Genomic DNA, 15,114 nt, shown 5'->3' with positions numbered 1-15,114 from the left:
AACAGTACAACATTGTGACCTAAAGGTGTGTTCTTTCTTCTTTTCCTTTGTGTTGCTTTGTGGCGGCGAGCCGCAACACTCGGGGGTATTGAAGGAAAAAGGAGCAAGGCACATAAAGGCAAGGCAGCGCCGACAAGACTCGCAACACGGGAACCTCTTCTATTCTACGTGGTTGATTTTTTAAAATTTCTAGAAAACTTCAACGCTCAGATATGGCAGTAAGACAAGCGGTATGTAGTGTGGGGTAGGGAGGGGCCTGCACGCTGCCAAAGCCTTGGATGGAGTTTGGAGTGGGGTAGGGTAGGAGGTTTTTCTATTCGACCGCTATGTTTAATCTTTTTCCCCTTTCTGGAACACATATATGCTAGTAAACCCCGTGGTCTCGTGCAGTGTGGAGAAGGCAGGGGCTTGCAGACCTCCTCCACGCTGCAAAGCCTCAGTGGAATGTGGAGAGGGGAGGGGCGTGCAGGCTTCCTCCATGGTGCAAGGTATTGGTGGAGTGTATGAGCACATCCGCTTTAAACTGCAGCAAGAGGCGGAGCAGCTGCCCGTTCATCGTGAGGAAGGAGTTGGTGGTCACCGCGGGAAACTACAAGTACTTATTAAGAGTTACTACTCTGTCATAATACGGCGTTACATCTTCTTAAAACAAGGGAAACGAGGCGCCAAGTAATGAAGATATTCTGAAGCGCATTGGTCTCTCGTAAGGACTATTTTCAATGGCTACAAAGATGACAAATCGTGTTCTTATGGGGGTTTCTCTCACTGATGATGCAGAATCTATCCTAAACTATAAATACTCGTACAGTCATAAAAACACACTTGAACACCATAGTAACTTCCACTAGAGGCTATTAAAAGTTGCCAATATAAGATTCTGAGAAGTAACACTTCCTGCACAGGCGCGGCCAAGACAGCGCGACTCGGCGACACCTCAGGCAGCAGGGAGCCGCCACATTCTACGAAGCATGCAGAGCGTTAGAACAATATTGTGAAACACTTCTGCGCCGCACCTTCAATACATTCAAAAAGCTCTAGTTGAAGTCACACGCGTTCCTAATGTGTCTTTACGGTTCTAGTGACAGATTAACAAGATTTCTATATTATTAACAGGAGAAGCACTCGTATGAACTCAGCTAATCATGTCTGTGGCCTTTGAAAATAGTCGTGGTGGGAGAGCAAAGCGTTTCTGAATACGGACCTGTTAAACTCTCACTAGCGTTATTAATCTGTCACTAGAACATAATAAAAAAAATAAAAAAAGAGAAACACCCTTAAAATCCGTGTCACTTCAAGTAGAGCCATATGAATGTATTGCACATGCGGTACGGATGTGTTTTTATATATTGCCCTTACGTGAGGCGCGTCCTTCCCAGCGATGGGCGGCTGCTACTCTCCTCAAAAGCCGCATAACCATCGCAGTAATGCCTTCGCTGGAAAGGCGATGTAATGACAGGAGGGCGCAGGGGATGGAGTGTGAAGGCCAGCAGCGCCTCGCAGTAGCCACACTGCCAATAAACAAAGGGATTTTCACCTTAAACCCAAAATTGGTAAACAAACACCAAACAGTTGCTTCAGATATTTCCATGCGTCGTGTTGGTGAGTCAATCTGTAAAGTTCCATGTGCAATACTTCGTTATTTATCACTATTACTACTGCTGCTGGTGTGTACTACTACTACTATCACTGCTGCTGCTGCTACTACTACTACTACTACTACTACTGTTTAACACTTCATGACAGTTAAGTAAAAATCATCCACAATTTCCACCTCAATAGTGATTTGTTCAGGCAGGAACTTTACATATTCGCATCCACTAAATCATAATTAATAAGCATTTAGCACCCACGAATAAATCCATTCATTTATACCCGATCAGTGTCAAATGTATTCTCCTCTTGGAAACAAATTACCCCATTGTTATTTACAGGAGGAGCTGAAAAGACAAGACCATAGTGGATATAAATACTCGTACCTGGGAACCATTAATCTGTGTATACTTCAAAACATGACTTCCATTCTCTATCCGTTCACACCTGACTTTATCAATCAAATGACTTGTACATGTCTTTACATAATAATAATAATAATAATAATAATAATAATAATAATAATAATAATAATAATAATAATAATAACAATAATAATAATAATCGGTTTATTAGGATATAGGCAGTAGAGAGAGAGAGAGAGAGAGAGAGAGAGAGAGAGAGAGAGAGAGAGAGAGAGAGAGAGAGAGAGAGAGAGAGAGAGAGAGAGAGAGACACAGAAACAGACAGACAAAGAAAGATTACGTGTACTAGTATGTGTATATATTATGTATTAAAAAAAATGTTAGAGGAAGAACATAAAAAAAAAAAAAACTTTCCTCGTTGCCTGGCGATGGATGACAAACAAATGGGACAGTTATGAAGGGACGCTGCGAGGGAGTATCAGGCCATGAAATACACGGCGGCCACCTCGAGGCTCGCGTGCTAATGAAAGTAAGTCCCGCCCGCCGCAACACAGTGTGCCATGAAAACCCGCGAGGAAAAATCCAAAAATATAACGTTAAATTTCAAGACCCAGGGGTGGAAAGGTGGAGCAGGTAAAGGCACCGCTGTTATAAGCACCACATGATTTTCCATGATGTTTTGTGTGTAAGATCGTCTCTTAGTCACTTTGTCATATCCTTTATACCACTTTAAAACCTCCATCAAATACTTTCTTAACCTTCTTATCGTATCCTGACTACTGTCTCTAAAAATTTTGCTTGTCATCCATGTCATATTCCCAGTAGTCGGGGGCGTCAGGCCATACATAGCACACACTCTCATCCACACTAATCCGGCCAAAGGCGTTCCAGACACAGGGATGCTTATTGTACTACGGCACGCTGTCTCGGGGCATCTTAGCGTTGCTGCCGGGTTACAAGACCACAACTCCGCGGTTTGTGTCACGTAGCTGCTCGTATTCTCTGCTGAAGAACAAAGGAATACAACGTGAAGGGAGGCACGCACAAGATGTCTTCGAGCGATAGGGTGTTTTCAGCTACACAAGCATTTGAAAGTAGATATAAATAAAATAAATAAATGAATGATAAATGAAAAAAATAAAGGTGAATTAATAAAATGTCCTTGCTAATTATGTTCTAAAGGTATTTTACTCTATTTTAACATTGTTATTTTTAGTATTATGCGTGAAAGGAGCCGGACTGGGGCACAAAAACACCGGGGAAGGAGAGATGTCCATTAATTTATCGCTCTTTCTTAAAAAAAAGAAAAACTTAACTCAACAAGAGGTTGTTTTGGTCCGGTGACTTTTCTGTCCCCTTCCCTCATTATTTTTCTCTAAGTCACAATTTTTTCACTTGTACTCACATGATCTAGGACTTGAAAGTGTCATCCTTTTGTCTTAAAACTTTCCTCCTTCCAGTTTCCTACTCGCTTCTCTCACCCACAGTCTCTTAAGTTCTACTCTCACTTACTCCAAGACTAGACAATGTTTTTTTTTTTTTTTTTGGTCCAACATATTTCTCCGCTTCTCGTTTTCTTCTTACTTCTCTCACTCACAAAGTCACAATCACTCAATTTCCATCTATGCTTACTCCAGAATTTGACAGTATTTTTCTTGTGTTTAAAACTTCCTTGCTTCTCGTTTCCTTCTTGCTTGTTTCACTCACCGCCTCAATCTTCTTTGGCTTCTTTTCATAAATTTCGACATTTGTTTACACCAGGACTTTAAAGTATCCTCCTTTTGTCTAAGTCTTCTCTGGCTCTTGTTTTCTTCTTGCTTCTCTCATCCACACCATCTTAATTTTTCTTTTCTTTCCTGTAACACTACACAATGTAACACTCCAACACCTTGGCGGCCTCATTATGGTGAACTTGACTGTGTGTGTGTGTGTGTGTGTGTGTGTGTGTGTGCACGGGCGCGCCTTTCTACCTGTCTGTGTGTTTCTCATTTCCGCCTCGCCGCACTCCATTTTCTTCCTTCCTCTCTTTCCTTCCTCTTTTTGCGGCTCCGTAATTTTATTTTCTTTACTTGTCTACTTTTATGTGTATATTCCTTGCTGACGGCTTCTAGTTCATTCCCTTTCTTAAATTTCCTCTCTCTCTCTCTCTCTCTCTCTCTCTCTCTCTCTCTCTCTCTCTCTCTCTCTCTCTCTCTCTCTCTCCCACACACACACACACACACACACACAAACTATTCTTCTACAAAAAAAAAAGTAAGCCACTATTCGTTATTTCTTTGTGCTCCGTTGTGTTCCCGTCTCTGGTCCTCGCCCTCATTGGTCCTTCCTTCGATCGATCCCATTCCGCGGCGCTCAGCTCTTACATCCTCGGGTGCAGCCTCACAACGATGCTTTTAACGAGGAACGCAGGGGAATCAAAGGCCTCTGTTACCCTCCTAAAACCCCAGATAAGGTGCAGAAAATCCCTGATCATAGTGTAGGAAAGAATGCCACTGTTTTCTTTCTTTCTAATTCGCTTTTTCCGAACACTAAGTTCCGTGGGAGGAATAAAGAACAAAATAAAAAAAATGCAAATGCAGGCGGATTGAGGGGATGATGGAAGGTGTGAAGAAAAATACCTAGTGGTAATTACGTGAATGGTTAGGGTTGGTAAAGTTGTGTAAGGGTTAAGCTGGTAAGTGTGGTGGCGAGAGGCAGAATTTCTCAACCTTTTCCGTCCTGAGCACCTCTGTACTCAGGTCTGGGCAGTCCACTCACATTGTGATACACTTAGCTACATTTCATAGGCTAGTCTTTGCTGCACTCTAAAATGGTAGGCTGTATGTTGGTTGTTGGTGGTGGTGTGGCCGGAATGTATTGGAATTCCATATGCTTCCAAAATTTATCCAGACGTTTCTTGAATGTACCCACTGTCTCACCTTCAACGACGCTTCATGAAAATCCGTTCAAGCCTCGTTGAAGCTGAGACACTGAATATATTCAAGAAACGCCTGGATAGCTTTTGAAGACTCTCTCTCTGACTCTCTCTCTGACTCTCTCTCTCTCTCTCTCTCTCTCTCTCTCTCTCTCTCTCTCTCTCTCTCTCTCTCTCTCTCTCTCTCTCTCTCTCTCTCTCTCTCTCTCTCTCTCTCTCTCTCTCTCTCTCTCTCTCTCTCTCTCTCTCTCTCTCTCTCTCTCTCTCTCTCTCTCTCTCTCTCTCTCTCTCTCTCTCTCTCTCTCTCTCTCTCTCTCTCTCTCTCTCTCTCTCTCTCTCTCTCTCTCTCTCTCTCTCTCTCTCTCTCTATATATATATATATATAGTCCGTGTTACTGTTTTCTACCTATGTCTTTCTGTCGGTCTGCAGTTCTTTTCACTCTCTTATTTGTAGTGCAGGAGCATGCGTCCTACATATCTATATTCTACTCTCTGTATCTGATCAGTGACTCTCCCTCGCCAGTCACAGCTTCCCACCCAGTGCAGCACCATGTGACCTCATTGCTGTGTCTAAATCAATCAATCAGTTAGGTAATAATTCATCCCCTTCACCGTCTCCCTCAGTCTCCAATATCTTTCTTCTTTCTCTCTGTTCAAAAACTCCCTCATTTCGACTCCTGTCCCCGCTTAATCCTGCATCTCCTGGCTTGGCTCCCTTGCTCCGCTGTTCCCTCGCCCTCTCCTCCTCCTGCTCCGCCCCGACACATCCTTTCTCCAGGGACCGCGCCGCCCTTACCTTCAGGGAATCCAGAGTGAGTTTTCCTTTTATACTGCAAGGTGGTATTTCAGTTACGATGGTCCTGGTATTTCTCTGCAGCAGTGAAAATGTCTTGCTCGATTCCAATATGCAATTTGGTCTTATTCTAATTTGGTTTCTGCATTACATCGCATTCAACTTTCAGGAAACGGAGGGCGAGGGTAGTTTCTCTTTCTTTACTTTTTCAACTTTTTTTTCAACGCCGTCTCTCTCTCTCTCTCTCTCTCTCTCTCTCTCTCTCTCTCTCTCTCTCTCTCTCTCTCTCTCTCTCTCTCTCTCTCATTTAGGTTTCTTTCCCTCACAAGGGACGCGGCAGACACAGCGCAAGTGAGCGGACCCGCAGTCAGAAGTCATACTAAGAACGTGACTATAAAAAATGTGGCAGCGAGTGTTGGCCGTCTGGCGGGACAGGGCGAGGCGGAGCTCGCGTGAGAGCTGCGTGACCCATACAACTCAGGAAGCAGCAAGGTGCCCGGGATCCACTGATTTGCAAGTTAAGGGACAGAAAAGAAAAAAAAAAAAAAGAAAGAAAAAAAAACGTAAAATTTGTACAAATTTCTTTTCTTTTTTTTGTATTTTTTTTTTTGGTTGTGTGTGTGTGTGTGTGTGTGTAGAAAGGTATGTTTTGTGTAGGAATATTATATTATGTGAAAGAAAAAGGTGTATCACGCTTAAAAAAAGTACATGTTTAAAAATGCTGTATATAAAAAAAAAAGGATGTATCTTGTTAAAATAAGGCACATTTTGCTCAAAATATTGTATGCGGAAGAAAATGTATATCTCGTAAAAAAATAAATAAATAAATAAAAAATGAGAACACTACATGATGTGAAGGAAAAATGTGGATCTTGTATTGAAAATACATAATTTTTGAGGTAAAAAAGTGATTTCATACAGTAAAAACTGAATTTCCTGTAAATGTGCATTTTCTTTAAAGGACATATTTTATAAGAAAATGTATTCCGCCAATGGAAAGTTGCATTTTGAGTAAGGAAATTAAATTCTGTGGAAAAAAAAATAGTGTATAAAGTAAATTTGTGAATAACAGTACATTTTTGTACAAGGAAAGACAATTGTGTACAAGAACGAACATTTTGCGTATGAGGAGATGCATTCTTGTAAAAGAAGTGTTTAGAGTAAAAAGAAAACACTTATTTTGTGTGTGTGCTTCCTCTGTTTCTGCGCGTCCGCTGCTTTCACAGGCGTTGCTTGATCAGCGAGCAGCGCCGCTTAAAGGAGAGAGAGGAGGAGGAGGAGGAGGAGGAGGAGAAACCAGCACGCCGCTGAACCAAGCAGGACTTAGAGCGCTTCATAAAGGCAACGAGGGGACTGAAGAAATGTGAACGACACCAGTTCCCGAAAGGTGAATGGGGGAAGTCTAGGAAAGAGAGGAGAGGAGAGAGGGAGAGTGAAAAAAGAGAGGAGGAGGAGGAGGAGGAGGAGGGGAGAGATGGCAGTGTGAGGGAAGAGTGAGGAGGACGTGAGGAAGGTGGAGAGGCAATTTAGAAAATAAAACTTGAGGAAAGAGAAGAGAAGAGGAGAGTGAGAGGTGAGGGGGGAACGAATTAGTAGGAAAGGGTTGCCAAAATTATGATTCCAGTCACATGATTGGACCTGAGAGGAGAGAGAGAGAGAGAGAGAGAGAGAGAGAGAGAGAGAGAGAGAGAGAGAGAGAGAGAGAGAGAGAGAGAGAGAGAGAGAGAGAGAGAGAACGACTTAGTAAAAAAATGTTAACAAAATTATGATTCCAGTCACATGATTGGACCTAAGAGGTGTAAGCGCCGTACGACGCTCATTAATGTATTGTACTGGAGGTGACTGAAACGAGGTGTGCAGTACGCGCTCTTTGTATTCAGAAGCGGTCAAACCTGTGAATTAACATAGTATCACTAATACGGATAAAAACACAAAAAAGTATATCAGTAGATAAAACAAGTATTGCAGTACATTAATGTCGTGACACTTCACTTCGTCAATTCCGTAACATATGTGAGTCAATACAGAGTTACCTACATTTTAGTGGGTTAGGTCGGTTCTACAGATGAACACCACCAGCAAGTCGCCCTCTCGTCTGCGTGATCTGATGTACGTCATTATGTTACGTTAAGTGTACTTATATTAACATACATCATTAAATCCTCACAATTACGTATCTAATTACTATAAGTAGTTACATTATGTTGACACGCATCATTAAATCCTCATGGTACATAAGTATCTGTTATCTAATACTATGATGAATACATACACAGTGCGGGGAACAGGCGTCCTCTTGGTTGTATGCAAGGGATTACACTTGGGGATTTACCAGGATCGGGGATTTACTGATTTAGGTCGGGGATTTACTGGGATTAACTCTCCGCGCCTCCCGAGACACGTCTGACGTGTAGGCGTGACTGTCGTGAGGTGGCTTTGGAGACGCTGGTGGGCCCCTACAGCCTATGATGTTCATTATGCTGTGGGTATGTTATCAACACTCACGTCACAACAACCGACCATTCGGCGAGAGAAATAGTTGAGAGGGCAAGTTCAACGCGTCCCCTCGGCCCTACACTCCCCTCTCACTCTGTTGTGCCGGCGCGTAGGCGCGCCATACACTGCTCATGTATAACAACCAGGTGCTACAAATAATATAACGCTAACAAATAAAACATAAAATGTCACATTACAATGTACGTATGTGCGTATCTCGTGTAAGGTGTACATATACGGCGGCTACAAGAGGAGAGAGAGAGAGAGAGAGAGAGAGAGAGAGAGAGAGAGAGAGAGAGAGAGAGAGAGAGAGAGAGAGAGAAATCAGGGGACTTATTCACATCACTAGTTCCAGACATAATACATTTTATAATCGGTCGCCGGGTGAGTTCAACACAACACATGTTTGCTGATCATCACAGACACTCGATGCAATGCGCATGATAACCTCTCTCTGGTCCAGGTGTACTGAATTAAGCTTATACATCATGGTAAACATATTCAAGGCAGTAGGTAGCAGGTTAGGAGCATTTTCGAGGCTCATGCAAGAAGCCATCAGGCCTACACGCGGCTGTTCCTGTATTAAATCTATTTACGCATTTCTGCCTGTCATCTCCATAAATTAATCAATTAATCAGTCTGTCTAATCTTTTCAATATTTTTGGCTCAGCAGCAGCAGAAGCAGTTTCCTAAGATAATTACGGATGCATATTCCAAACTGGTTTATATAAAATGATCTATGCTTGCCTTGTTTGCTTGTCGTTACACACACACACACACACACACACACACACACACCAAAAGTTACTCGTACATAACAATTACAAGGGCATTCCCGGCACGTCCAGGAAAGCCAACGCCCCGTCTCACATCGCATCACATCATCAAAGCAACACCATCTTTCCTGCCCAGTGGCCGCACACCCGCAACTAAAAAATATATCTCCCTTAAAGCTACACAGGCGCTCCACCACAGAGACTAGCAGTGGCCGGATAGCACACACTGCCCACGCCTTTACTATGCACGCAGCACATTATCAGCAAAGTGTGTATTTATGTCATTTAAACTTTGCAACACACGAGTAGCACGAGTAGTACTAGCAGCGGCAGCAGCAGCAACAGGAGTCGCCGTTCAACACAGCCACTTCCTTTTTTCCCGCTTCCCTTCTCCCTCTTTCTTCTTTCCTTCTCTCACCTTTGCTAAATACTCGTACTCTACCTCGCCTGGCAAACACAGGGAGCCTAGCCTGCATGATACACACGCTTACTCAAGTCACACAAACAGATCATGCTGGAAAGGTATTCCTCCTCCTCTTCGTCCTCCAGCTTCGCTTCTCCATTGGCTGACAGCGTGAGCAGGGAAGCCTGCCGCCACGTGATAGGCCAGCCTGGCCGAGGCTCCTCCCTGACTGGGGTGCGGAGCAGCCAACGGCTACGAAAGACAAAGCACAGGGACTGATTGGCAGCGGGGCGGGTGTTGGCGGGCGTGGGAAAGGCGCCCCGCCCCTCCCGGCAACATCATGGCGGGTGGTGGAATTATATATTTGCAATTCCTGCTTACTACTGACGCACGTGGCCATAGTGAACACTGAACACCGCTGCTGAAACACTTTCTGTACACTCCAGACGAAAAACACTTGACTTTACCTTGTTTGAATATAACCTGTTGACACTGACATTATAATTCTTAATATAAAGGGACTTAAAGACACAAGCTCAATAGGCTCTGATAGTATTCCTTTAACTTTCGTAAAAGACTCATTGTCTGTTATAGCATTCTATCTAACTTGCATTGTTAACACTTTCATTGTCACAGGTATCTTTCCTACTACTTGGAAACATGCTGTGGTAGTTCCACTCTTTAAAAGTGGTGATACTAATGATTTTAATAATTACAGACCTATTTCTCTTTTACCCATTCTTTCTAAAATTCTTGTAAAAGTAGTTGCTAGCCAGCTCTCGCATTATTTGGAAACTAATAAACTCTTGTCTAATACGCAGCACGGGTTCCGTCCTAGACTGTCTACAGAAACTGCTCTTACTGTCGTTACAGATAAAATTTATGATAATATGGACTCAAAGAAAATCTCTGTATTGACTTTATGTGACCTATCAAAAGCCTTTGACAGTATCAGCCACGATAATTTATTAAATAAGTGCACTAAGCTTAATATTGACAATTTTTGGTTTGCAAATTATATTCAAGATGGATCACAATCCGTTCGCTTAAATAATACAATATCTAAGAAAGAAAACGTACGTTACGGGGTTCCACAAGGCTCAATCCTCGGCCCAATTTTAATTTCTATATACGTCAATGATCTTAATGAGAAAGTCGAGACATCTTTGATACAATACGCGGATGACACCCAATTCCTCGAAGCTGATACTGTCGAAAATTTTGATGAGCTCATCTCCAACACTGAAAATGCATTGCGAAATATAGAACTTTATTTCCTAACAAATGGTCTATTATTAAATAACAAAAAAACGCAATGCATTTTCATTGGAAATAGGCAACTGTTAGCCCATGTTCCCCCTGACATTTCTATAAATTGTAATGGAGTACATATATGCCCGACTACGCATGTAAAAAATTTGGGTGTCTATTTTGACAAATACATGTTATTTGATGTGCACATTGCAGAATTAAATACTAAAATAATGGGAACATTAATGTTTATAAACAGAGTTAGTGAGAACTTTGACAAACCCACTCGTAAAGTTATTGTACAGTCTTTAGTGCTTAGCCTCATTAATTATTGTATTTGTATCTGGGGCTCTCCCAACAAAACTCTCATTCATACTGTACAAAAACTACAGAACTTTGCTGCTAAAGTTGTAACTGGAGGTGCAAGAAAATATGACCACGTGACTCCTATCATAAAAGAACTAGAGTGGCTGACTGTGAAAGACAAATATTATTTAGAGAAGTGTACTACAGTGTATAAATCAATGAATGGACTATACCCAGACTGGTACCTGAACCTTCCCACAGTCAGAGATAATACAACCACCACAACAACACAAGGAAATAACCTGTATATAAAAAGAACTAAAACAGACACTGGTGCCAGGGCCACTACGGTGTGTGGGCCCAAGTTATGGAATGAGCTCCCTCACTATATTACCACCTCCGGAAGCCTACACAGTTTCAAATCTAGTCATAGAAATCTACTGTTAAATGTGTTGAATTAGGTCTCCACATTTGTATATATTTTTTACACTATCTAGCTAGATTTCATATTTTAACATTTCTCTAATGTTTTAATTTTATTTCTAGTCTTGTTTTAGTTTTAGCTTTATTTTAGGTATTATTTTATAGTATTTTATAGTATTTCTCGTAGATTTTATCTCATCATTTTAGCATTTATGGCCTTACGCTAAGTTGATGATGAAGCTACATTTGCTTTCTTATTTTACTTGTACTTGTGTATGATCAAATGAATAACCATGTTTCATGGAATAAACAATTTATTATTATTATTATTATTATTATTATTACTCTCTCTCTGCTTCTGAACTAAGCTGGAATTCCTTAAGAGTTTCAGAGTGTTTATGAGGCTGGAGTGTCCCGCGGCGGATGTATATGGAGGAGGAGGAGGAGGAGGAGTGCAAAAGAATACAAAGGAAAACCAAACAACGAGAGAGAGAGAGAGAGAGAGAGAGAGAGAGAGAGAGAGAGAGAGAGCGTCCTGGGCGTGTTTGGGGTGGTAATGAGGCCTCGGAGAAGTAGAAGTGGTGGTGGTGGTGGTGGTGTGGCTGTAGGATTCACAAGGAGGAGGAGGAGGAGGAGGAGGAGGGGGCAGGAGGAGGAAGGTAAAGGTTGGAGGGAAGGAGGGAATGAGGGAGGGAGGGAAGAAAGGCGGGAGTCCGTGTAATTAATATCCTGGTGGTGGTGGCAGCGCCCCACCCCAACCCTCCCGAGGCCTCCCATTGGTCGGGTGCGCCCGCCCGCCCGCCACGCCACCAGCGCCCGCACGCCGCGTCCCCGTAAGGCTCGGAGTGGCGTGCGGCGGCGAGCGGTGGGCGGGGGCGGTGAGCGGTGGGCGGGACCGGTAGGCGGTGGGCGGGGCGCTGCCTCACCCCCACCTCCGCGCGCCTCGCTACATTTCCCCCCTTCGCATCCCCCACGCCGCCCCCGGGTTCAGCAGGCCCTTGCAATCACCCTTAGGTCCATCACGTGCCTGTACCGACCCACGCCTGCACGCCTGCACACCTGCACGCCTGCACTCACAGTCTCAGGTGAGTGTGCCAGCGTGCGTGTGTTCACCTGAACCTGCCCTCCCACGCGCCCGTTATTTGTCAACATGTGCCTATCCCCGCCCACTCCCGCGCCCGCTCCCGCCCACTCGCCGCCCACTCCCCCGGGCACTTTGCGCTGTGACTTCCACGGACGAATCAACATATTTATATCACACTCATATTTCCTCTGTGTGTGTGTGTGTGTGTGTGTGTGTGTGTGTGTGTGTGTAGGAGCGGCGACACGTGTGATGTTGTGCGTTACGTCGTAAATTTAGACAAGTGAGGCTGAGACGTAGTGATGTGGTGTGGTGATGGTGGTGATGGTGGTGGACTCATTTACCTTCATTTCGTAATCATCGCAAAATCGCTTCATTAGAGATAACTTGGAGATCATTCTTTCGCGTGCTGCAGCAAGCAAAACGGTATATCATCCATGAGTATTAAAACATGCAGCCACTTTAAAAACCCATCGTTCTCACAGTTCTCTTTTATTAATTTAATCAAATCATTAACGTAAAGAATGAACAGTAGGCACGATGTCGGGGAGCATTGTCGCACTCCCAGCGTGGCCGTGAACACCGCGGTGCCGATAACGCTCTCGGTCACACTGTACATGGCAGCGGTAACAGCCAACATCACCGTGCCACACCCCAAGCGTTTAAAGATTCGTACAAACATGTGCCTCGGTACCAGATCGTATGCTTGGCTCAAGTTAATGAATGTCACGAATAATTTTTCTTTCTCTAAGTCGGTCAGTATACGCGAAGTTACAATATGTTCGAGACAACCACGCCTGTTCTGTGCCCCAGCTTGTTCACGGTACGGAGTGAGCCACTTCTCTAATTTTGAACATACAAACATATCAAATAATTTAGCAATGCTGTTTATTACACTAATGCCTCTATGGTTCTTTGTGTCCTCTGTGTGTCTTTCCGGTCACCCTTCTGGAATATAGTGGAAAACTTAGCCCTAGTCCAGGACGTAGGGTGCTGAGCGGTGGCAAATATCGTACTGAACAGTTGTGATAATCATTAACCACTGAACTGGTAACAGCTTGAACACTCCAGGTGGGATGCCGTCCGGGCCACACGCTTCGTCTGCCTTGATGTGATCCACCTGGGCACTGACCTCACCAGGGGAGATCAGATCGTCTAAAACTGGAATCGACACAGTAACATCTCGGCATTGATCAGCACGGTTGCTTGTGGCAATGCCTAGTAAATCTTCGTAAAAATGCTTAAATTCTTCATCAATAGGCTTAACTTTATTATCATTATCATCCTGTGAACAGCCCTTCCAGTTGATGGCCTGCCACACTCGCCTGTTGTCCCTGTCCTGCAGCGGGAGGTGATAATATTATGAGTGTCCCAGCTCGTTTATTGGTCAAGAGGCTGTGACGTAGGCAACGGTGAGCGCTGATTGGCCCGCGTCCGGTGTTGGGGAGGAGTCAGCCACAACTTCACTTCAACATGTCCGCCCACCGGAGTCTTTTGCCTTGTTACTGATCATTTCGTCTTCCTGTACGGCTTTGCTGGGCTGGGGGCCTTTGTGGGGCCTTGTGGGGCTCTTACCCACTTCATACTGCCCGCTGGAGGAGCTGGGGAGAGGGGGAGGGCTGGGGAGGGCTGGACGATGGCTTAATAAAGTCAGGGATGGGGTTAGGCAGGACTATAGAGGGCTGGGGAGAGGTGGGGAATGTTTGTGAGAAGTTGGGGAGGGTTGGGGGAGTTTGAGAAGGGGTGGGGAGGAATGGAAAGAGATGGGGAGGTCTCAAGAAGGGATGGGGAAAAGGAGAGGGAGAGAGAGAGAGCGTTATGAGAGGCATGAATACTGATGTTTGCTGCTACTTCGTGGTGGTGCTTGTTGTTGTTGTTCGTGGTGGTGCTTGTTGTTGTTGTTGTTGTTGTTGTTGTTGTTGGAGGAGGAGGAGGAGGATGTAGTTTTTGCGGGGGAAGACAATAGACGAAGTTTTAGCAAGAGGTTATGGGAAATGACTCGTCTATTTAAACATTAACTGTGAAAATCTTACGGTTCCTTTTCCTCTCTCTAGAAAATAATAAAAATCTAAATTGTAAAGTCTGATGTACAACACTTTAATGCACTTCTGGTCACTGGAAGACGCTTACCAAGGAAATGAATGACACAGGAAGCTTTCCTCATTGTTCATGAATAGAGAACCTGAACTCACCTAGAGATGAACTGGCTACACAATTTAATGAACTGAATGATGTATGGGACCTTCCTCACTGCCTGTAGCTAGAGAACTTGAACTAGAGATGAACTGGCTAGAGAACTTAATGAACTGAATGGTGAATGGGACCTTCCTCACTGTCTGTAGCTAAAGAACTTGAGCTAGAGATGAACTGGCTACAGAACTTAATGAACTGAATGGTGAATGGGACTTTCCTCACTGCCTGTAGCTAGAGAACTTGAACTAGAGATGAACTGGCTAGAGAACTTCATAACGAGACTTTCCTCACTGCCTGTAGCTAGAGAACTTGAACTAGAGATGAACTGGCTAGAGAACTTCATAACGAGACTTTCCTTATTGTCTGTAGCTAGAGAACTTGATCAAGATGCACAGTCGTTGCTCTCTCTCTCCCTGGACGCCTTGAAATGCAACAGTACTCACGCAAGGAGTCTGTTTAAGAGAAATTCTGTGTGATGCATTCTGAGTTGCGTCACGTTGTATGAGTGTGTCTCCTGCTTTTT

General features: G+C 43.9%; 1 long non-coding RNA gene across 4 annotated transcripts in view; it reads right to left on the bottom strand.

The window, feature by feature from the left end:
• Positions 1-15,114, bottom strand: part of LOC135110835 (uncharacterized) — a 45,168-nt gene that overhangs the window by 7,704 nt on the left and 22,350 nt on the right. For 2 of the 4 annotated variants that reach the window (XR_010273448.1, XR_010273447.1), the window contains exon 3: positions 1,357-1,508. The exons of the other annotated variants lie outside the window; for them this stretch is intronic. This is a non-coding gene — a long non-coding RNA (uncharacterized LOC135110835). The remainder of the gene's footprint in view (positions 1-1,356; positions 1,509-15,114) is intronic. 4 annotated transcript variants of the gene reach the window in all.

The sequence above is a fragment of the Scylla paramamosain genome, chromosome 21 (genome assembly GCF_035594125.1).
Source record: "Scylla paramamosain isolate STU-SP2022 chromosome 21, ASM3559412v1, whole genome shotgun sequence".
Classification (NCBI taxonomy): Eukaryota; Metazoa; Arthropoda; class Malacostraca; order Decapoda; family Portunidae; genus Scylla; species Scylla paramamosain.
Note: the sequence above shows the minus strand (reverse complement) of the source record. Positions and strands in the feature narration are given on the sequence as shown.